The sequence below is a fragment of the Chiloscyllium plagiosum genome, unplaced genomic scaffold, assembly GCF_037043375.1.
Source record: "Chiloscyllium plagiosum isolate Xiang-an unplaced genomic scaffold, Cpla_swu_hap1 HiC_scaffold_38, whole genome shotgun sequence".
NCBI classification, from domain to species: Eukaryota; Metazoa; Chordata; class Chondrichthyes; order Orectolobiformes; family Hemiscylliidae; genus Chiloscyllium; species Chiloscyllium plagiosum.
In genome coordinates, this window is record NW_028270176.1 from 32,702,080 (window position 1) to 32,724,172 (window position 22,093).

General features: G+C 58.7%; 1 pseudogene across 1 annotated transcript in view; it reads left to right on the top strand.

Moving 5' to 3' along the window:
- LOC148139418 (uncharacterized) overlaps nt 1-20,543 on the top strand; it is an 86,880-nt pseudogene extending 66,337 nt beyond the window's left edge. Inside the window, exons 6-9 of the transcript XR_015753617.1 lie at nt 5,450-5,550; nt 9,584-9,751; nt 14,497-14,561; nt 19,311-20,543. The product of XR_015753617.1 is annotated as an uncharacterized LOC148139418 (transcript). The remainder of the gene's footprint in view (nt 1-5,449; nt 5,551-9,583; nt 9,752-14,496; nt 14,562-19,310) is intronic.
- Nucleotides 20,544-22,093: the final 1,550 nt, after the last annotated feature.

The following is a 22,093-nucleotide window of genomic DNA, read 5'->3' on the forward strand; positions in this document are numbered from 1 at the left end:
GCCGCACTGTCGGAGGGTCAGTACCGAGCGAGTGCCGCACTGTCAGAGGGTTAGTGCTGAGGGAGTGCCGCACTGTCGGAGGGTCAGTACCGTGCGAGTGCCGCACAGTCAGAGGGTTAGTGCTGAGGGAGTGCCGCACTGTCAGAGGGTCAGTGCTGATGGAGTGCCGCATTGTCAGAGGGTCAGTGCTGAGGGAGTGCCGCGCTGTCAGAGGGTCAGTGCTGAGGGAGTGGGCATTGTCGGAGGGTCAGTGCTGAGGGAGTGGGCACTGTCAGAGGGTCAGTGCTGAGGGAGTTGGCACTGTCGGAGAGTCAGTGCTGACGGAGTGGGCACTGTCAGAGGGTCAGTGCTGATGGAGTGGGCACTGTCGGAGGGTCAGTGCTGAGGGAGTGGGCACTGTCGGAGGGTCAGTGCTGAGGGAGTGACGCACTGTTAGAGGGTCAGTGCTGATGGAGTGCCGCACTGTCGGAGGGTCAGTGCTGAGTGAGTGCCGCACTGTCGGAGGGTCAGTGCTGAGGGAGTGGGCACTGTCGGAGGGTTAGTGCTGAGGGAGTGGGCACTGTCAGAGGTTTAGTGCTGAGGGAGTGGGCACTGTCGGAGGGTCCGTGCTGAGGGAGTGGGCACTGTCGGAGGGACAGTGCTGAGGGAGTGCCGCACTGTCGGAGAGTCAGTGCTGAGGGAGTGCCGCACTGTCAGAGGGTCAGTGCTGAGGGAGTGCCGCACTGTCGGAGGGTCAGTGCTGAGGGAGTGCCTCACTGTCGGAGGGTCAGTGCTGAGGGAGTGCCGCACTGTCGGAGGGTTAGTGCTGAGGGGTTGCCGCACTGTCAGAGGGTCAGTGCTGAGGGAGTGCCGCACTGTCGGAGGGTCAGTGCTGAGGGAGTGCCGCACTGTCGGAGGGTCAGTGCTGAGGGAGTGGGCACTGTCGGAGGGTCAGTGCTGAGGGAGTGGGCACTGTCGGAGTGTTCGTGCTGAGGGAGTGCCGCACTGTCGGAGGGTCAGTGCTGAGGGAGTGCCGCACTGTCAGAGGGTCAGTGCTGAGGGAGTGCCGCGCTGTCAGAGGGTCAGTGCTGAGGGAGTGGGCACTGTCAGAGGCATAGTGCTGAGGGAGTGGGCACTGTCGGAGGGTCAGTGCTGAGGGAGTGGGCACTGTCGGAGGGTCAGTGCTGAGGGAGTGGGCACTGTCGGAGGGTCAGTGCTGAGGGAGTGCCGCACTGTCAGAGGGTCAGTGCTGATGGAGTGCTGCACTGTCAGAGGGTCAGTGTTGAGGGAGTGGGCACTGTCGGAAGTTCAGTGCTGAGGGAGTGCCGCACTGTCAGAGGATCAGTGCTGAGGGAGTGCCGCACTGTCGGAGGGTCAGTGCTGAGGGAGTGGGCACTGTCAGAGGGTTAGTGCTGAGGGAGTGGGCACTGTCAGAGGGTTAGTGCTGAGGGAGTGGGCACTGTCGGAGGGTCAGTGCTGAGGGAGTGGGCACTGTCGGAGGGTCAGTGCTGAGGGAGTGGGCACTGTCAGAGGGTCAGTGCTGAGGGAGTGCCGCACTGTCAGAGGGTCAGTGCTGATGGAGTGCTGCACTGTCAGAGGGTCAGTGTTGAGGGAGTGGGCACTGTCGGAGGGTCAGTGCTGAGGGAGTGCCGCACTGTCAGAGGATCAGTGCTGAGGGACTTCCGCACTGTCGGAGGGTCAGTGCAGAGGGAGTTGGCACTGTCGGAGGGTCAGTGCTGAGGGAGTGGGCACTGTCAGAGGGTTAGTGCTGAGGGAGTGGGCACTGTCAGAGGGTTAGTGCTGAGGGAGTGGGCACTGTCGGAGGGTCAGTGCTGAGGGAGTGGGCACTGTCGGAGGGACAGTGCTGAGGGAGTGCCGCACTGTCTGAGGGTCAGTGCTGAGGGAGTGCCGCACTGTCCGAGGGTCAGTGCTGAGGGAGTGGGCACTGTCGGAGGGTCAGTGCTGAGTGAGTGGGCACAGTCGGAGAGTCAGTGCTGATGGAGTGGGCACTGTCGGAGGGTCAGTGCTGAGGGAGTGGGCACTGTCGGAGGGTTAGTGCTGAGGGAGCAGGCACTGTCAGAGGGTCAGTACTGAGGGAGTGCCGCACTCTCGGAGGGTCAGTGCTGAGGGAGTGGGCACTGTCGGAGGGTCAGTGCTGAGTGAGTGGGCACAGTCGGAGAGTCAGTGCTGATGGAGTGGGCACTGTCGGAGGGTCAGTGCTGAGGGAGTGGGCACTGTCGGAGGGTTAGTGCTGAGGGAGCAGGCACTGTCAGAGGGTCAGTACTGAGGGAGTGCCGCACTGTCGGAGGGTCAGTGCTGAGGGAGTGGGCACTGTCGGAGGGTTAGTGCTGAGGGAGTGGGCACTGTCAGAGGTTTAGTGCTGAGGGAGTGGGCACTGTCGGAGGGTCCGTGCTGAGGGAGTGGGCACTGTCGGAGGGACAGTGCTGAGGGAGTGCCGCACTGTCGGAGAGTCAGTGCTGAGGGAGTGCCGCACTGTCAGAGGGTCAGTGCTGAGGGAGTGCCGCACTGTCGGAGGGTCAGTGCTGAGGGAGTGGGCACTGTCAGAGGGTCAGTGCTGAGGGAGTGCCTCACTGTCGGAGGGTCAGTGCCGCGGGAGTGCTGCACTGTCAGAGGGTCAGTGCTGAGGGAGTGATGTTTGTCACAGGGTCAGTGCTGAGGGAGTGGGCACTGTCGGAGGGTCAGTGCTGAAGGAGTGGGTACTGTCGGAGGGTCAGTGCTGAGGGAGTGGGCACTGTCAGATGGTCAGTGCTGAGGGAGTTGGCATTTTCGGAGGGTCAGTGCTGAGGGAGTGCCGCACTGTCAGAGGGTCAATGCTGAGGGAGTGCTGCACTGTCAGAGGGTCAGTGCTGAGGGAGTGCCACACTGTCGGAGGATCAGTGCTGAGGGAGTGGGCACTGTCGGAGGGTCAGTGCTGAGGGAGTGTGCACTGTCAGAGGGTTAGTGCTGAGGGAGTGCCGCACTGTCGGAGGGTCAGTACCGAGCGAGTGCCGCACTGTCAGAGGGTTAGTGCTGAGGGAGTGCCTCACGGTCAGAGGGTCAGTGCTGAGGGAGTGCCGCACTGTCGGAGGGTCAGTACCGTGCGAGTGCCGCACAGTCAGAGGGTTAGTGCTGAGGGAGTGCCGCACTGTCAGAGGGTCAGTGCTGATGGAGTGCCGCATTGTCAGAGGGTCAGTGCTGAGGGAGTGCCGCGCTGTCAGAGGGTCAGTGCTGAGGGAGTGGGCATTGTCGGAGGGTCAGTGCTGAGGGAGTGGGCACTGTCAGAGGGTCAGTGCTGAGGGAGTTGGCACTGTCGGAGAGTCAGTGCTGACGGAGTGGGCACTGTCAGAGGGTCAGTGCTGATGGAGTGCCACACTGTCGGAGGGTCAGTGCTGAGGGAGTGGGCACTGTCGGAGGGTCAGTGCTGAGGGAGTGACGCACTGTTAGAGGGTCAGTGCTGATGGAGTGCCGCACTGTCGGAGGGTCAGTGCTGAGTGAGTGCCGCACTGTCGGAGGGTCAGTGCTGAGGGAGTGGGCACTGTCGGAGGGTCAGTGCTGAGGGAGTGCCGCACTGTCGGAGGGTCAGTGCTGAGGGAGCGCCGCACTGTCAGAGGGTCAGTGCTGAGGGAGTGTCGCACTGTCGGAGGGTCAGTGCTGAGGGAGTGCCGCACTGTCGGAGGGTCAGTGCTGAGGGAGCGCCGCACTGTCAGAGGGTCAGTGCTGAGGGAGTGCCGCACTGTCGGAGGGTCAGTGCTGAGGGAGTGCCTCACTGTCGGAGGGTCAGTGCTGAGGGAGTGCCGCACTGTCGGAGGGTTAGTGCTGAGGGGTTGCCGCACTGTCAGAGGGTCAGTGCTGAGGGAGTGCCGCACTGTCGGAGGGTCAGTGCTGAGGGAGTGCCGCACTGTCGGAGGGTCAGTGCTGAGGGAGTGGGCACTGTCGGAGGGTCAGTGCTGAGGGAGTGGGCACTGTCGGAGTGTTCGTGCTGAGGGAGTGCCGCGCTGTCAGAGGGTCAGTGCTGAGGGAGTGGGCACTGTCAGAGGCATAGTGCTGAGGGAGTGGGCACTGTCGGAGGGTCAGTGCTGAGGGAGTGGGCACTGTCGGAGGGTCAGTGCTGAGGGAGTGGGCACTGTCGGAGGGTCAGTGCTGAGGGAGTGACGCACTGTTAGAGGGTCAGTGCTGATGGAGTGCCGCACTGTCGGAGGGTCAGTGCTGAGTGAGTGCCGCACTGTCGGAGGGTCAGTGCTGAGGGAGTGGGCACTGTCGGAGGGTCAGTGCTGAGGGAGTGCCGCACTGTCAGAGGGTCAGTGCTGATGGAGTGCTGCACTGTCAGAGGGTCAGTGTTGAGGGAGTGGGCACTGTCGGAAGTTCAGTGCTGAGGGAGTGCCGCACTGTCAGAGGATCAGTGCTGAGGGAGTGCCGCACTGTCGGAGGGTCAGTGCTGAGGGAGTGGGCACTGTCAGAGGGTTAGTGCTGAGGGAGTGGGCACTGTCAGAGGGTTAGTGCTGAGGGAGTGGGCACTGTCGGAGGGTCAGTGCTGAGGGAGTGGGCACTGTCGGAGGGACAGTGCTGAGGGAGTGCCGCACTGTCGGAGGGTCAGTGCTGAGGGAGTGCCGCACTGTCGGAGGGTCAGTGCTGAGGGAGTGGGCACTGTCGGAGGGTCAGTGCTGAGTGAGTGGGCACAGTCGAAGGGTCAGTGCTGAGGGAGTGGGCACTGTCGGAAGGTCAGTGCTGAGGGAGTGGGCACTGTCAGAGGGTTAGTGCTGAGGGAGCAGGCACTATCAGAGGGTCAGTACTGAGGGAGTGCCGCACTGTCGGAGGGTCAGTGCTGAGGGAGTGGGCACTGTCGGAGGGTCAGTGCTGAGGGAGTGCCACACTGTCGGAGGGTTAGTGCTGAGGGAGTGGGCACTGTCAGAGGGTTAGTGCTGAGGGAGTGGGCACTGTCGGTGGGTCCGTGCTGAGGGAGTGGGCACTGTCGGAGGGACAGTGCTGAGGGAGTGCCGCACTGTCGGAGAGTCAGTGCTGAGGGAGTGCCGCACTGTCGGACGGTCAGTGCTGAGGGAGTGGGCACTGTCGGAGGGTCAGTGCTGAGTGAGTGTGCCCAGTCGGAGGGTCAGTGCTGAGGGAGTGGGCACTGTCGGAGGGTCAGTGCTGAGGGAGTGGGCACTGTCGGAGGGTCAGTGCTGAGGGAGTGGGCACACCCGGAGGGTCAGTGCTGAGGGAGTGGGCACTGTCGGAGGGTCAGTGCTGAGTGAGTGTGCCCAGTCGGAGGGTCAGTGCTGAGGGAGTGGGCACTGTCGGAGGGTCAGTGCTGAGGGAGTGGGCACTGTCGGAGGGTCAGTGCTGAGGGAGTGGGCACACCCGGAGGGTCAGTGCTGAGGGAGTGGGCACTGTCGGAGGGTCAGTGCTGAGGGAGGTTTAATTCATTGAGCTAATCCTGCCTTACCTTTGCCCTCTCGCCCCCTGCCCCCCACAGGAAGCGGCCAATGGGATTGATATTGAATGTGAATATCTGGAGCCCCCGCCCCTCCTCAGCCCCCCCAGGGGTCGCCCACCTGGCTCTGATTCAGCAGCGGTGTAAGTGACATCCTTACGCCCCCTCATCCTCCCCTCCCTCCCCTTCCACTCCCTCCTTCCCCCCTCCACCTCCTCCCCCGCTCTCTGTGCCTCCTGTCCTTCCCTCCATCTCTTCCTCCCCCTCGTTCCCCTTCCACCCCCTCCCCCACTCCCCCTCACCCGTGCCCCCTCCCTTGTCTCAGCCTGTGCTGTGTGGCCGTGTGGCTCTGATGTTGAGTTTAGGGTTCGGCCATCAGCACCGACCCCTGCCTGGCCTATCACCGGCCTCCCCGGATCGTCCCGTCAACGCCGGACTGACCTCTGGAAGCCGGAATTCCTGGACTTTCCCCGTCTCCCGAGGGGGCCGGGCTGGACCGCCCTATCGGAGGCTGGATGGTATTGGACACCAGTGGTGAAGGAATCAGGCAAATCCCCAAACCGATGGAATTTTGGCCTGCACCGAGTAGAGAGAGAGTGTGGAAGGAATTTCCCAAGTCGTATTAAAGGGGTTGTGAGTCTCGAAATTGAGTTGAGATGATGGCACTTCCTTTGATGAAACTGACGACTGATTTCCAGAGTTTGGAACGCCGGTCAGAGTGCAAACATTCAACATCTCCGAGCACGCACTCACTCGTGACATGTGACAGACCGTTGCCACCTCTGTCATTTTCCACATTGACGTGACTGTGTAGAGATCTTGTCACAAGCACGTGAACAGCTCAAGGAGCCGCTCCGTCCCTGGTGAGAGACGATGAGAGAGAGAGAGAGAGAGAGAGTCCCAGTGCTCCACCAGTTCCCAGAGACGACATTAGATCGGCAGCACCAATTACCGATCACCACCAGCTAAACCCAGCCCAGGGAAGGACCATTGAATGAGCAGATACTGAGTGAACTGCAATTGCACAAGTGTTCATGATCAGAGACTGATGAAAGTGGGACTGACAGCAATGTTATTCCTGGATGCTATCTCTCTTTGTTAACTATGGACTTTGGGGAACTTATCGCTGTAACTGGTGATGCATGCTATTATTTATGCGAGAGAGGGGCATGTTGGGGAAACGCCATTGTGTATAACGTGTGGATTGGCTTGCTGTAGGCCATGTGACTGCTACTTGCGCTGTAACTGTTTTCACCTGAGATTGTAGGTCGGGATTAAACTGACAGACCTGGGGCCTGAGATCTCTCTGGTTCAGGGTCTCAGTCAGACATTCCTCAAAGCCCAGTGTATTGCTCAGCTGTCTGTACCTGCCAGGAGGTTTGATGTGTTAACACCCTGATGACCTGTCACCAGTAACCCCACTCCCACTGCCCAATCTCTCCCAGTTCAGCTCCTTATCATTCCCAACATGTGTAATATATCAATGTGTGAAAGCAAATGCACTTAGAACATCAACAGTAATATCGATCATTTTTTTCTCTCTTTGTGTTGTCTGTGTGTGTCTGTGTGTGTCTGTGTGTACACTGTCCATATGTGTACACTGTCCATATGTGTACACTGTCTGTGTGTCTGCATGCATGCCTGTGTGGGCATCTGTGTATCTGTGTGTGTCTGGGTGTGTGTCGGTGTGTGTACACGTCACTTTGATTCTCCCTTTATTTTCTCCAATGTATGATCCATCTCTCTCTCCCTCTCCTTCTATCTATACCTCTCTGTACCTCTCTCTCCCTCTATGTATCTCTCTGTATATCTCTTTCTCTGTCTCTCTCTGCATATCATCTCTGTCTCTCTGCATCTCTATATCTCTCTGCATTTCTCTCTCTCACTGAATCTCTCTCTCCGTATCTCTCTGTATTTCTGTGTTTTTTCTCTCTCTTGACATCTATCTCTCTGTATACATCTCACTCTCTCTCTGTTCCTCTTTTCCTGTCTATACCTCTCTCTCTGTATCTCTCTCTATGTATCTCTCTGTATCTCTCTCTCTATGTATATCTCTCTCTATATATATATCTCTCTCTGTATCTCTCTCGCTATGTATCTCTATGTATCTCTCTCTCTCTCTGTATCTCCCGGTATCTCTCTCTCTCTCACTCTCTCTGTACCTCTCTCTCTCTCTGTATCTCTCTCACTGTGTATCTCTCTCGCTATCTCTCTCTTTGTATCTCTCGCTATCTCTCTCTCTCTATCTCTCTGTATCTCTCTCTCTCTATCTCTCTCTTTGTATCTCTCGGTATCTCTCTCTCTCTGTATCTTTCTGTATCTCTCTCTCCCCTTCTATCTCTCTGTATCTCTCTCTCTCTGTATCTCCCTGTATCTCTCTCTATGTATCTCTCTCTCTATGTATCTCTCTCTCTATCTCTCTCACTGTGTATCTCTCTGTATCACTCGGTATCTCTCTCTCTCTCTGTATCTCTCTCTGTATCTCTCTCTCCCCTTCTATCCCTCTGTATCTTTATCTCTGTATCTCTCTGACTGTGTATCTCTCTCTCTGTATCTCCCTGTATCTCTCTCTCTGTATCTCTCTCTCTATGTATCTGTCTGTATCTCTCTCTGTCTGTATCTCTCTCTCTGAATCTCTCTCTATCTCACTGTATATCTCTCTCTCTGTATCTCTCTCTCTCTATCTCTCTCACTGTGTATCTCTCTCTCTGTATCTCTCTCTGTATCTCTCTCTCTCTATCTGTCTCACTGTGTATCTCTCTCTGTGTATCTCTCTCTCTCTGTATCTCTCTCTCTCTATCTGTCTCACTGTATCTCTCTCTCTCTCTATCTGTCTCACTGTGTATCTCTCTCTCTCTGTATCTCTCTCTCTCTGTATCTCTCTCTCTCTATCTGTCTCACTGTGTATCTCTCTCTCTCTATCTGTCTCACTGTGTATCTCTCTCTCTGTATCTCTCTCTCTCTGTATCTCTCTCTCTCTATTTGTCTCACTGTGTATTTCTCTCTCTGTATCTCTCTCTCTATCTGTCTCACTGTGTATCTCTCTCTCTGTATCTCTCTCTCTATCTGTCTCACTGTGTATCTCTCTCTGTGTCTCTCTCTCTCTATCTGTCTCACTGTGTATCTCTCTCTCTGAATCTCTCTGTATTTCTGTGTTTTTTCTCTCTCTCTCTATCTATCTCTCTCTATACATCTCACTCTCTCTCTGTTCCTCTTTTCCTGTCTATTCCTCTCTGTTCTCTCCATCGCTCTCTGTACTTCTCTCTTTGTAACCTGCTGTATACACCTCTCTCTATCTCTCATTCCCCCGTGTCTCTGCCTGTCCCCCCATGCCTCCACCTGTCCTCCCATGTCTCCGCCTGTATCCCCGTGTCTCCACCTGTCCCCCGTGTCACTGCCTGTCCCCCTGTCTCCACCTGTATCCCCGTGTTTCTGCCTGTCCCCCCATGTCTCTGCCTGACCCCGTGTCTCCGCCTGTCCCCCATGTCTCCACCTGTCCCCCCGTGTGTCTGCCTGTCCCCTCCCGTGTCTCCATCTGTCCCCCGTCTCCGCCTGTCCCCTGTGTCTCCGCCTGTCCCCTGTGTCTCTGCCTGTATCCCCGTGTCTCCACCTGTCCCCCGTGTCTCCGCCTGTCCCCCTGTCTCCACCTGTATCCCGTGTCTCTGCCTGTCCCCACATGTCTCTGCCTGTCCCCGTGTCTCCGCCTGTCCCCCCGTGTCTCCGCCTGTCCCCTCCCGTGTCTCCATCTGTCCCCCGTCTCCGCCTGTCCCCTGTGTCTCTGCCTGTCCCCTGTGTCTCCACCTGTACCCCCGTGTCTCCGCCTGTCCCCCTGTCTCCACCTGTATCCCCGTGTCTCTGCCTGTGCCCACATGTCTCTGCCTGTCCCCGTGTCTCCGCCTGTCCCCCATGTCTCCACCTGTCCCCCCGTGTCTCTGCCTGTCCCCTCCCGTGTCTCCGCCTGTCCCCTCCCGTGTCTCCATCTGTCCCCCGTCTCCGCCTGTCCCCTGTGTCTCCGCCTGTCCCCTGTGTCTCCGCCTGTACCCCCGTGTCTCCATCTGTCCCCCGTCTCCGCCTGTGCCCCCCGTGTCTCCGCCTGTTCCCCTCCCCCATGTCTGTGCCTGTATACCCCTCCCCCCACCCCCCCTTGGTCCCGTCGTGTTACGTGGCATCGGTCAGACCCTCTCCCAGAATGCCGTTCCTCTTTGAGCAGTGGTCAAGCAGCGAGGACGATGAGGACGAGGAGGAGGAGGAGGACGTCGATGACCTCCCGGTGACCCCAATGACCCCTGTGCGGTCCCAGCGGGACCCCTCGCCGTCCCCCACCCCCAGTGGCTGGGTGCCATGGTAACCGTTGCTCCCTGTCCTGTGTTGACATTCCCCTAGCCCCGTCCCCCTTCACCCCGCGAGTGATGTTGTTGTCGATGGAGCCTGACCACCCCCGCCCCCCCCCCCCCACAACAACTAACCGGGGTGGGGGAGGGGATACCCATCAAAACCCCCACAAATCCCCCCCACCCTCCATTGACACTCCCTTATACCCACAGGGGGGTGGCCAATCAGCCCATCTGGATCGTAATAGCATGGGGCCCTCCCTCCCGTTAGGCCCCACACTTTCCCCCATTCCCTCCACCCCCACTCCCCTCTCAGACCCTCCAGCTCCACTCCCCCTCTGTCCCTTCCCCTCCACTCCCCCTCTGTCCCTTCCCCTACAGTCCCCCCTCAGTCCCTCTCCCTCCACTCCCTCCTCATTCCCTCCCCCTCCACTCTCCCTCAAATCCCTCCCCTTCCAATCACCCCTCAGTCTCTCCACCTCCACTCCCCTCTCAGTCCCTCCCCCTCCACTCCCCCTCATTCCCTCCACATCCACTCCCTCCTCAGTCCCTCCACCCCCACCTCCACTCCCCCTCTGTCCCTCCCCCTCCACTCCCCCTCATTCCCTCCACCTCCACTCCCCCCTCAGTCCCTCCACCCCCACCTCCACTCCCCCTCTGTCCCTCCCCCTCCACTCCCCCTCAGTCCCTCCACCTCCACTCCCCCTCAGTCCCTCCACCTCCACTCCCCCTCAGTCCCTCCACCTCCACGCCCCCCTCAATCCCTCCACTTCCACTCCCCCCAGTCCCTCCACCTCCACTGCCCCTCAGTCCCTCCACCTCCACTCCCCCCTCAATCCCTCCACCTCCACTCCCTCCTCAGTCCCTCCACCTACACTCCCCCTCAGTCCCTCCACCTCCACTCCCCCTCTGTCCCTCCCCCTCCATTCCCCCCTCAGTCCCTCCACCTCCACCTCTACTCCCCCCTCAGTCCCTCCACTTCCACTCCCCCCTTAGCCCCTCCACCTCCATGCCCCCCTCAATCCCTCCGCCTCCACGCCCCCCTCAATCCCTCCACCTCCACTCCCCCCTCAGTCCCTCCACCTCCACTCCCCCTCAGTCCCTCCACCTCCACTCCCCCTCAGTCCCTCCACCTCCACTCCCCCCTCAGTCCCTCCACCTCCACTCCCCCCTCATTCCCTCCACCTCCACTCCCCCTCAGTCCCTCCACCTCCACTCCCCCCCTCAGTCCCTCCACCTCCACTCCCCCCTCAGTCCTTCCACCTCCACTCCCCCCTCAGTCCCTCCACCTCCACTCCCCCCCTCGGTCCCTCCATCTCCACTCCCCCCTCAGTCCCTCCACCTCCACTCCGCCCTCAGTCCCTCCACCTCCACTCCCCCTCTCAGTCCCTCCACCTCCACTCCCCCCTCAGTCCCTCCACTCCCCCCTCAGTCCCTCCACCTCCACTCCCCCCTCAGTCCCTCCACCTCCACTCCCCCCTCAGTCCCTCCACCTCCACTCCCCCCTCAGTCCCTCCACCTCCACTACCCCCTCAGTCCCTCCACCTCCACTCCCCCCTCAGTCCCTCCACTCCCCCTCAGTCCCTCCACTCCCTCCTCAGTCCCTCCACCTCCACTCCCCCCTCAGTCCCTCCAACTCCACTCCCTCCACCTCCACTCCCCCCTCAGTCCCTCCACCTCCATTCCGCCCTCAGTCCCTCCACCTCCACTCCCCCCTCAGTCCCTCCACTCCCCCTCAGTCCCTCCACTCCCCCCTCAGTCCCTCCACCTCCACTCCCCCCTCTGTCCCTCCAACTCCAACTCCATTTCCTGTTTAGAATCTGCTCCGTTCCGACCGGGATCCCAATGTCGGGAAACCCCAGATCCCCCTCTCTCCCGACTCTCGGACCCACTCCATGTGTCCCCCTCCCCCCCCGTGCCCTCCCATTCCTGAGGGCAGTGTCTCACTCAACTACCCCTCGGCCGCCCAGGGGCTCCCCTCACCCTCAGGTGGGTACGCTGCCCACTCCCGCGAGTTGCCCTCTCTGTCCTGGGCACTCCCCCTTGGATTATCCATTACCCCCTCCCCACCCCCCGCACCCCGGGATACAGAAGGCACAGGCTGGCGTGAGGGAGGGCAAACAGGGCGGTGGGAGTGGAGGAGGGGGCGAGAGAGTGGGGCAACGAGAGGGAGGGGGATGGAGGGAGTATGGGTGAGGGAGGGAGGCCAGGTGGATAGGCAGGATGGAGGGAGTGAGGGTTGAGCTGCGAGAGTGGAGGAGGGAATGGGAGGGAAGGGGAGGGGAGATGAGGCGGAGAGGAGGGAGTGAGAGAAAGTTAGACCCTCTCCCAAAATGCCGTTCCTCTTTGAGCAGTGGTCAAGCAGCGAGGACGATGAGGACGAGGAGGAGGAGGAGGAGGACGTCGATGACCTCCCGGTGACCCCAATGACCCCTGTGCGGTCCCAGCGGGACCCCTCGCCATCCCCCACCCCCGGTGGCTGGGCGCCATGGTAACCGTTGCTCCCTGTCCTGTGTTGACATTCCCCTACCCCCGTCCCCCTTCACCCCGCGAGTGATGTTGTTGTCGAAGGAACCTGACCACCCCCAACCCCTCCCCCCACAACAACCAACCGGGGTGGGGGAGGGGATACCCATCAAAACCCCCACAATTCCCCCCGACCCTCCATTGACACTCCCTTATGCCCACAGGGGGGTGGCCAATCAGCCCATCTGGATCGTATTAGCATGGGGCCCTCCCTCCCGTTAGGCCCCACACTTCCCCCCATTCCCTCCACCTCCACTCCCCTCTCATACCCTCCAGCTCCACTCCCCCTCTGTCCCTCCACCTCCATTCCCCCTCAGTCCCTCCACCTCCACTCCCCCTCAGTCCCTCCACCTCCACTCCCCCTCAGTCCCTCCACCTCCACTCCCCCTCAGTCCCTCCACCTCCAACTCCATTTCCTGTTTAGAATCTGCTCCGTTCCGACCGGGATCCCAATGTCGGGAAACCCCAGATCCCCCTCTCTCCCGACTCTCGGACCCACTCCATGTGTCCCCCTCCCCCCCCCCCCGTGCCCTCCCATTCCTGAGGGCAGTGTCTCACTCAACTACCCCTCGGCCGCCCAGGGGCTCCCCTCACCCTCAGGTGGGTACGCTGCCCACTCCCGCGAGTTGCCCTCTCTGTCCTGGGCACTCCCCCTTGGATTATCCATTACCCCCTCCCCACCCCCCCGCACCCCCCCACCCCCACCCCGGGGTACAGAGGCACAGGCTGGCGTGAGGGAGGGCAAACAGGGCGGTGGGAGTGGAGGAGGGGCGAGAGAGTGGGGCAACGGGAGGGAGGGGGATGGAGGGAGTATGGGTGAGGGAGGGAGGCCAGGTGGATCGGCAGGATGGAGGGAGTGAGGGTTGAGCTGCGAGAGTGGAGGAGGGAATGGGAGGGAAGGGGAGGGGAGACGAGGTGGAGAGGAGGGAGTGAGAGAAGGGTTGAGGGAGTGTGAGAGTGTGGAGGAGGGTGGGAGGGAAGGGGAGGGGAGATGAGGCGGAGAGGAGGGAGTGAGAGAAGGGTTGAGGGAGTGTGAGAGTGTGGAGGAGGGTGGGAGGGAAGGGGAGCGGAGATGAGGCGGAGAGGAGGGAGTGAGAGAAGGGTTGAGGGAGTGTGAGAGTGTGGAGGAGGGTGGGAGGGAAGGGGAGTGGAGATGAGGCGGAGAGGAGGGAGTCAGAGAAGGGCTGAGGGAGGGTGAGAGCACGGAGGAGGGTGGGAGGGAAGGGGAGGGGAGATGAGGTGGAGAGGAGGGAGTGAGAGAGGGGCTGAGGGAGTGTGAGAGTGTGGAGGAGGGAGGGATGGGAAAGGGAGGGGAGATGAGGTGGAGAGGAGGGAGTGAGAGAGGGGCTGAGGGAGTGTGAGAGTGCGGAGGAGGGAGGGGAGGGGAGTTGAGGTGGAGAGGAGGGAATGAGAGAGAGGCTGAGGGAGGGTGAGAGCACGGAGGAGGGTGGGAGGGAAGGGGAGGGGAGATGAGGTGGAGAGGAGGGAGTGAGAGAGGGGCTGAGGGAGTGTGAGAGTGCGGAGGAGGGAGGGGAGGGAAGGGGAGGGGAGTTGAGGTGGAGAGGAGGGAATGAGAGAGAGGCTGAGGGAGGGTGAGAGCACGGAGGAGGGTGGGAGGGAAGGGGAGGGGAGATGAGGTGGAGAGGAGGGAGTGAGAGAGGGGCTGAGGGAGTGTGAGAGTGTGGAGGAGGGAGGGATGGGAAAGGGAGGGGAGATGAGGTGGAGAGGAGGGAGTGAGAGAGGGGCTGAGGGAGTGTGAGAGTGCGGAGGAGGGAGGGGAGGGAAGGGGAGGGGAGATGAGTGGAGAGGAGAGAATGAGAGAGGGGCTGAGGGAGTGTGAGAGTGTGGAGGAGGGAGGGGAAGAGGAAGGGAGGATTAGATAAGGTGGAGGGAGAATCGAGGGGAGGGAGAGGAGGGTGGAGGGTGTGATTGTAAGTGTGGGAGCATGGAGGTGGGGAGATTGGAGGGAGAGGAGAGGCGTTGGAGGAAGGTGAGGCTTTGGAGGGGGAGGGCTGTGGGGGTGGGAATTGTGAGGGGGATGGAATGGGGGTGAGGATGGGGAGGGGGCAGGTAGGTGGGGTTTGTCTCTGTTTCTGTCTCTCTCTCTCTCTCTCGGCAGGGGATGGGGGGACCTGGCCAGATTGGAGGGTGGGCTGCTGTCCTGACACACTCTCCCCTTCCCCGCCCCCCTCCCCAGCTCCTGTCTAACAGAGACCCTCCCGCTGTTCACAGGAGAACCCAGAGTGAGGACTCCAATCAGAGACCAGACAGATCCGAGGAAGCAAGGATCCCAACAGGTCAGTATCCCACTACCATCTCAAACCGGGAAGGGGAGGTCAGTTGAAAGGGAGGGGGCCCGTGGGGTAGGTACCTCGGAACAGGGATGCTCCCGATCTCAAAAAATGATGGATTGGAACTCTCAATCTGCTCAGGAATCAGAGCCAGACCTGAAATGCACTCTGAGGGTCAGGTGGGAGCTGAGTGTCTTCGCAGGTTTATGTTTCAGACTGCGTCTGTGATGAAAGATAAAATGGAGTCTCAAGTAGTGGCATATGGGCACAGCGTGTTTTCTTCCTGGCAACACATCTAGGAGGCTGAGGCACTCTGGGGGAAAGAGTGGGAGCAAGGAGATGAAAGAGTGAGAATTGACCAGCAAAACAAAAATCACCCCCGAGAGAGAGAGAGTCGGGGGCGGGGTGGGGGGGGGGGGGTGTGGGCGGGGGGAGAGTTGGCTTTTTTCACAGAATCAGAGAACCCCTACAGTGTGGAAACAGGCCCTTCAGCCCAATAAATCCACACTGACACTCTGAAGAGTAATACATCCAGACACATTTCCCCACCCTATTACTCTACATTTACTCCTGACTAATGCACTCAAACTGCACATCCCTGGACACTATGAGACAATTTCCCGTGGCCAATCCACCCTAACCTGCACATCCCTGGACACTATGAGACAATTTCCCATGGTCAATCCACCCTAACCTGCACATTCCTGGGCACTATGGGACAATTTCCCATGGCCAATCCACCCTAACCTGCACATCCCTGGGCACAATGGGACAATTTCCCATGGCCAATCCACCCTAACCTGCACATCCCTGGGCAGTATGGGACAATTTCCCATGGCCAACCCACCCTAACTGCACATCCCTGGACACTATGGGACAATTTCCCATGGCCAATCCACCCTAGCCTGCACATCCCTGGGCACTATGGGACAATTTCCCATGGCCAATCCACCCTAACCTGCACATCCCTGGGCACAATGGGACAATTTCCCATGGCCAATCCACCCTAACCGCACATCCCTGGACACTATGGGACAATTTCCCATGGACAATCCACCCTGACCTGCACATCCCTGGACACCATGGGACAATTTCCCATGGCCAATCCACCCTAACCTGTACATCCCTGGGCACTATGGGACAATATAGCATGGCAAATCCACCCTAACCTGTACATCCCTGGGCACTATGGGACAATTTCCCATGGCCAATCCACCCTAACCGCACATCCCTGGACACTATGGGACAATTTCCCATGGCCAATCCACCCTGACCTGCACATCCCTGGACACTATGGGACAATTTCCCATGGCCAATCCACCCTAACCTGCACACCTTTGGACACTATAGGACAATTTCCCATGGCCAATCCACCCGAACCTGTACATCCCTGGGCATTATGGGACAATTTCCCATGGCCAATCCACCCTAACCGCACATCCCTGGACACTATGGGACAATTTCCCATGGCCAATCCACCCTAACCTGTACATCCCTGGGCACTATGGGACAATTTCCCATGCCAATCCACCCTAACCTGCACATCCCTGGATACTATGGGACAATTTCCCATGGCCAATCCACCCTGACCTGCACATCCCTGGACACTATGGGACAATTTCCCATGGCCAATCCACCCTAACCTGCACACCTTTGGACACTATGGGACAATTTCCCATGGCCAATCCACCCTAACCTGCACATCCCTGGGCACTATGGGACAATTTCCCATGGCCAATCCACCCTAACCTACAATTCCCTGGACACTATGGGACAATATCCCATGGCCAATCCATCCTAACCTGCACATCCCTGGACACTAGGGGACAATTTCCCATGGCCAATCCACCCGAACCTGCACATCCCTAGGCAATATGGGACAATTTCCCATGGCCAATCCACCCGAACCTGCACATCCCTAGGCAATATGGGACAATTTCCCATGGCCAATCCACCCTAACCTGCACATCCCTGGACACTATGGGACAATTTCCCATGACCAATCCACCCTAACCTGCACATCCCTGGGCACTATGAGACAATTTCCCATGGCCAATCCACCCTAACCTGCACATCCCTGGGCACTATGAGACAATTTCCCATGACCAATCCACCCTAACCTGCACATCCCTGTGTACTATGGGAGAACTTCCCATGGCCAATCCACCCTAACCTGCACATCCCTGGACACTATGAGACAATTTCCCATGGCCAATCCACCCTAACCTGCACATCCCTGGGCACTATGGGACAATTTCCCATGGCCAATCCACCCTAACCTGCACATCCCTGGACACCGTGGGACAATTTCCCATGGCCAATCCACCCTAACCTGCACATCCCTGGACTCTATGGGACAATTTAGCATGGCCAATACACCCTAACCTGCACATCCCTGTGTACTATGGGAGAATTTCCCATGGCCAATCCACCCTAACCTGCACATCCCTGGACACCATGGGACAATTTCCTATGGCCAATCCACCCTAACCTGTACATCCCTGGACTCTATGGGACAATTTAGCATGGCCAATCCACCCTAACCTGCACATCCCTGTGTACTATGGGAGAATTTCCCATGGCCAATCCACCCTAACCTGCACATCCCTGTGTACTATGGGAGAATTTCCCATGGCCAATCCACCCTAACCTGCACATCCCTGGGCATTATGGGACAATTTCCCATGGCCAATCCACCCTAACCTGCACATCTTTGGACACTACGGGACAATTATCCATGGTCAATCCACCCTAACCTGCACATCCCTGGACACTACGGGACAATTATCCATGGCCAATCCACCCTAACCTACACATCGTTGGACTGTGGGAGGAAACCGGAGCACCTGGAGGAAACCCACACAGACACGGGGAGAATGTACAAACTCCTCACAGACAGTCACCCGAGGGTGGGATCGAACCCGAGTCCCTTGCTAACCACTGAGACCCCAGGCCGAATCCTGGAAGGAGTTATGGTTTCTGATCAATTAGACATTGGTGGGTGGTACCCGAGATATCCAAAGGTTCATTTTGATATTCCTGGGTGGATGGGTGGTGGGCGAGTGGAGAATGGGAGGAGACGAGGAAGGTAAACCACCAGGTGGGGTCTCAGGACAGCTGATGAACTGTTACATCTCCAGCCAGAGTTGTTGTCAGGGTGGATGGGAGTGCCTTGCTGCAAAGATACGGGAAGACCATTTGGGTGGGGGGGGGTGCAGTTCTGGGTGCGTCATTTTGGGTGGGCGGGGGGGGGTGCAGTCTCTGTATCGGCGGAAGGTGACGGAGGGAGAGCTGGGGAGGTTTCCCCAAACCGCCTCCGAGGATGGCCGTGCTGATGGACAGAGAGAGATTCGATCCGTTCGGATTACCATCACTGGGATAGAGATCAACAATGGAGCTCACAGAAACGGATAAAATTCCAATTGGGAGGAGACAGTGTCGACACAGGAAGGATGTTCCTGGTGAGGTGGGGAGTCTCGGACAAGGTGTCCCAGTATTAAGGAGACAGGGTAGGGGGTTGAGATGGGGAGCAACACCATCACCCAGAGACAGCTCCTTGAAAGTGGAGTCACAGGTAGATAGGATAGTGAAGGCGGCGTTTGGTATGCTTTCCTTTATTGGTCAGGGTATTGAGTACAGGAGTTGGGAGGTCATGTTGCGGCTGTACAGGACATTGGTCAGGCCGCTGTCGGAATATTGTGTGCAATTCTGGTCTCCTTCCTATCGGAAAAATGTTGTGAAACTTGAAAGGGTTCAGAAAAGATTTACAAGGATGTTGCCAGGGTTGGAGGATCTGAGCTACAGGGAGAGGCTGAACAGGCTGGGGCTGTTTTCCCTGGAGCGTCGGAGGCTGAGGGGTGATCTTATCGAGGTTAATAAAATCGTGAGGAGCATGGATAGGGTAAATAGACAAGGTCTTTTCCCTGGGGTGGGGGAGTCCAGAACTAGAGGGGCATAGGTTTAGGGTGAGAGGGGAAAGATATAAAAGGGACCTAAGGGGCAACTTTTTCACCCAGAGGGTGGTACGTGTATGGAATGAGCTGCCAGAGGAAGTGGTGGAGGCTGGTACAACGACAGCATTTAAAAGGCATCTGGATGGGGACATGAATAGGAAGGGGTTAGAGGGATATGGGCCAAGTGCTGGCAAATGGGACTGGATTAGGTTAGGATAACTGGGTCAGCACTGATGATTTGGGCTGAAGGGTCTGTTTCCGTGTTGTACATCTCTCTGACTCTATGAGGGGGGAGGGGAGGGTGGGGGGGTGGGGTGGGGGGAGATGCTGTGCGATCCTCCATCACAGAGAGCAGTTGAGGACACAAACATTGAATGTTCTGAAGAAGGAGTTGGAGAGAGGTCTTCAGGCTAAAGCGGGAATTGAAAGAGAAAGGGTGATCAGCCATGATCCTCATGAATGGCGGAGCAGACCAGATGGGCTGAATGGCCTCCCCCCATTCCTATTGGGGATGTTTCCGTGGTGGGAGACAGGCAGGGAGGGAGTGTTATCGACAGAGGTGAAGCCACTGCGGTTAATCAGATTGAGGAAGAGGACGTGTTCATCCTGAATCTAGGAGACCATCAGTGAATGGTCGGACAACTAACCAAAAGGGAAGTCCAGGAAAAACACATTCCCTCAGGGTGGGGAATGTGGCACTGACTCCCACAGGGATTGGGGGGGGGGGGTGGTGAATGGCTGGAGGGGGGGTGGGCGGGGGGGGCTGTTCCCAGGATGTAAATCTCTGCGTGCCTGCCCTCAGGAAACCCGCTGGGATCCCCGGAGCATCCAAGGAGGGACCCCGTCGCCACGGTAACCCTGATCCAGGAGGGGTTCAGGCCTCAGGACGTCCACAAGGCCCTCGGGATTTCTCGGAACGATGTGGGAATCGCACGGACAATCCTGCGGGAATTCATCTCCAGCTCCAGCCACCCCTTCAGTTGACCCCGACCCCCGACCTTTGACACGCCGGTCCATTCCCAGAGTCAGTGGTTGGGATCTTCCCACTTGGGAATGCTCCTGCCCACAGCCGGACCCACCCAGATTCCGAATGTCCCAGTGGTCCCTCCAACTGCAGCCCCTACACCCCTTCCCTATCTCTGTAACCCCCTCCAGCCCCTACACCCCCACCCTATCTCTGTAACCCCCTCCAGCCCCTACACCCCTTCCCTATCTCTGTAACCCCCTCCAGCCCCTACACCCCCTCCCTATCTCTGTAACCCCCTCCAGCCCCTACACCCCCTCCCTATCTCTGTAACCCCTTCTAGCCCCTACACCCCCTCCCTATCTCTGTAACCCCCTCCAGCCCCTACACCCCCTCCCTATCTCTGTAACCCCTTCCAGCCCCTACACCCCCTCCCTATCTCTGTAACCCCCTCCAGCCCCTACACCCCCTCACTATCTCTGTAACCCCCTCCAGCCCCTACACCCCCTCCCTATCTCTGTAACCCCCTCCAGCCCCTACACCCCCTCACTATCTCTGTAACCCCCTCCAGCCCCTACACCCCCTCCCTATCTCTGTAACCCCTTCCAGCCCCTACACCCCCTCCCTATCTCTGTAACCCCCTCCAGCCCCTACACCCCCTCCCTATCTCTGTAACCCCCTCCAGCCCCTACACCCCCTCCCTATCTCTGTAACCCCCTCCAGCCCCTACACCCCTTCACTATCTCTGTAACCCCTTCTAGCCCCTACACCCCCTCCCTATCTCTGTAACCCCTTCTAGCCCCTACACCCCCTCCCTATCTCTGTAACCCCTTCTAGCCCCTACACCTGCTCCCTATCTCTGTCCTTCAGGTGTTGTCATGTTAAATCTCTGGGATAGGGATCGGTCAGTTTGATAAGACCCAGCGATCTGTGGGTGTTGGGATCACAGCCCAGGTTGAGGTTCTGGGAGAGATCGGTGGGAGATCTCTCGCTCCTCACTCTCCGAAATACGCGAAAACAGTTCATGACAAAGTGTATCTATTACAATAAACTCTATGTTGAGGAAAACAAGTGCTTCATCTGGTAAATCTATGATCATTCTTTATTAACCGTGACATCTCATTATATCACGGCAAGACATTCTAACCTCCTTCCGAGCTCTGTAACCCCCTCCAGCCCCTATACCCCCTCCCTATCTCTGTAACCCCCTCCAGCCCCTACACCCCCTCCCTATCTCTGTAACCCCCTCCAGCCCCTACACCCCCTCCCTATCTCTGTAACCCCCTCCAGCCCCTATGCCCCCTCCCTATCTCTGTAACCCCCTCCAGCCCCTACACCCCCTCCCTATCTCTGTAACCCCCCTCCGGCCCCTACACCCCCTCCCTATCTCGGTAACCCCCTCCAGCCCCTACACCCCCTCCCTATCTCTGTAACCCCCTCCATCTCCTACACCCCCTCCCTATCTCTGTAACCCCTTCCATCTCCTACACCCCCTCCCTATCTCTGTAACCCCCTCCATCTCCTACACCCCCTCCCTATCTCTGCAACTCCCACCTGCCCCTACACCCCCTCCCTAACTCTGTAACCCCCTCCAGCCCCTACACCCCCTCCCTATCTCTGTAACCCCCTCCAGCCCCTACACCCCCTCCCTATCTCTGTAACCCCCTCCAGCCCCTACACCCCCTCCCTAACTCTGTAACCCCCTCCAGCCCCTACACCCCCTCCCTATCTCTGTAACCCCCTCCAGCACTTACACCCCCTCCCTAACTCTGTAACCTCCTCCAGCCCCTACGCCCCCTCCCTATCTCTGTAACCCCCTCCAGCCCCTATGCCCCCTCCCTATCTCTGTAACCCCCTCCAGCCCCTACACCCCCTCCCTATCTCTGTAACCCCCTCCAGCCCCTATGCCCCCTCCCTATCTCTGTAACCCCCTCCAGCCCCTACACCCCCTCCCTATCTCTGTAACCCCCCTCCGGCCCCTACACCCCCTCCCTATCTCTGTAACCCCCTCCAGCCCCTACACCCCCTCCCTATCTCTGTAACCCCCTCCATCTCCGACACCCCCTCCCTATCTCTGTAACCCCTTCCATCTCCTACACCCCCTCCCTATCTCTGTAACCCCCTCCATCTCCTACACCCCTCCCTATCTCTGTAACCTCCTCCAGCCCCTACATCCATCCCTAACTCTGTAACCCACTCCAGCCCCTACACCCCCTCCCTATCTCGGTAACCCACTCCAGCCCCTACACCCCCTCCCTAACTCTGTAACCCCCTCCAGCCCCTACACTCCCTCCCTATGTCTGTAACCTACTCCAGCCCCCACACCCCCTCCCGATCTCTGTAACCCCCTCCAGCCCCAACACCCCCTCCCTATCTCTGTAACCTATTCCAGCCCCTACACCCCCTCCCTATCTTTGTAACTCCCTCCAGCCCCTACACTCCCTCTCTATCTCTATAACCCCCTCCAGCCCCTACACCCCTCCCTTTCTGCGTAACCCCCTCCAGCCCATACACCCGCTCCCTATCTCTATAACTCCCTCCAGCCCCTACACCCCCTCCCTATCTCTGTAACCCCCCTCCAGCCCCTACACCCCCTCCCTATCTCTATAACTCCCTCCAGC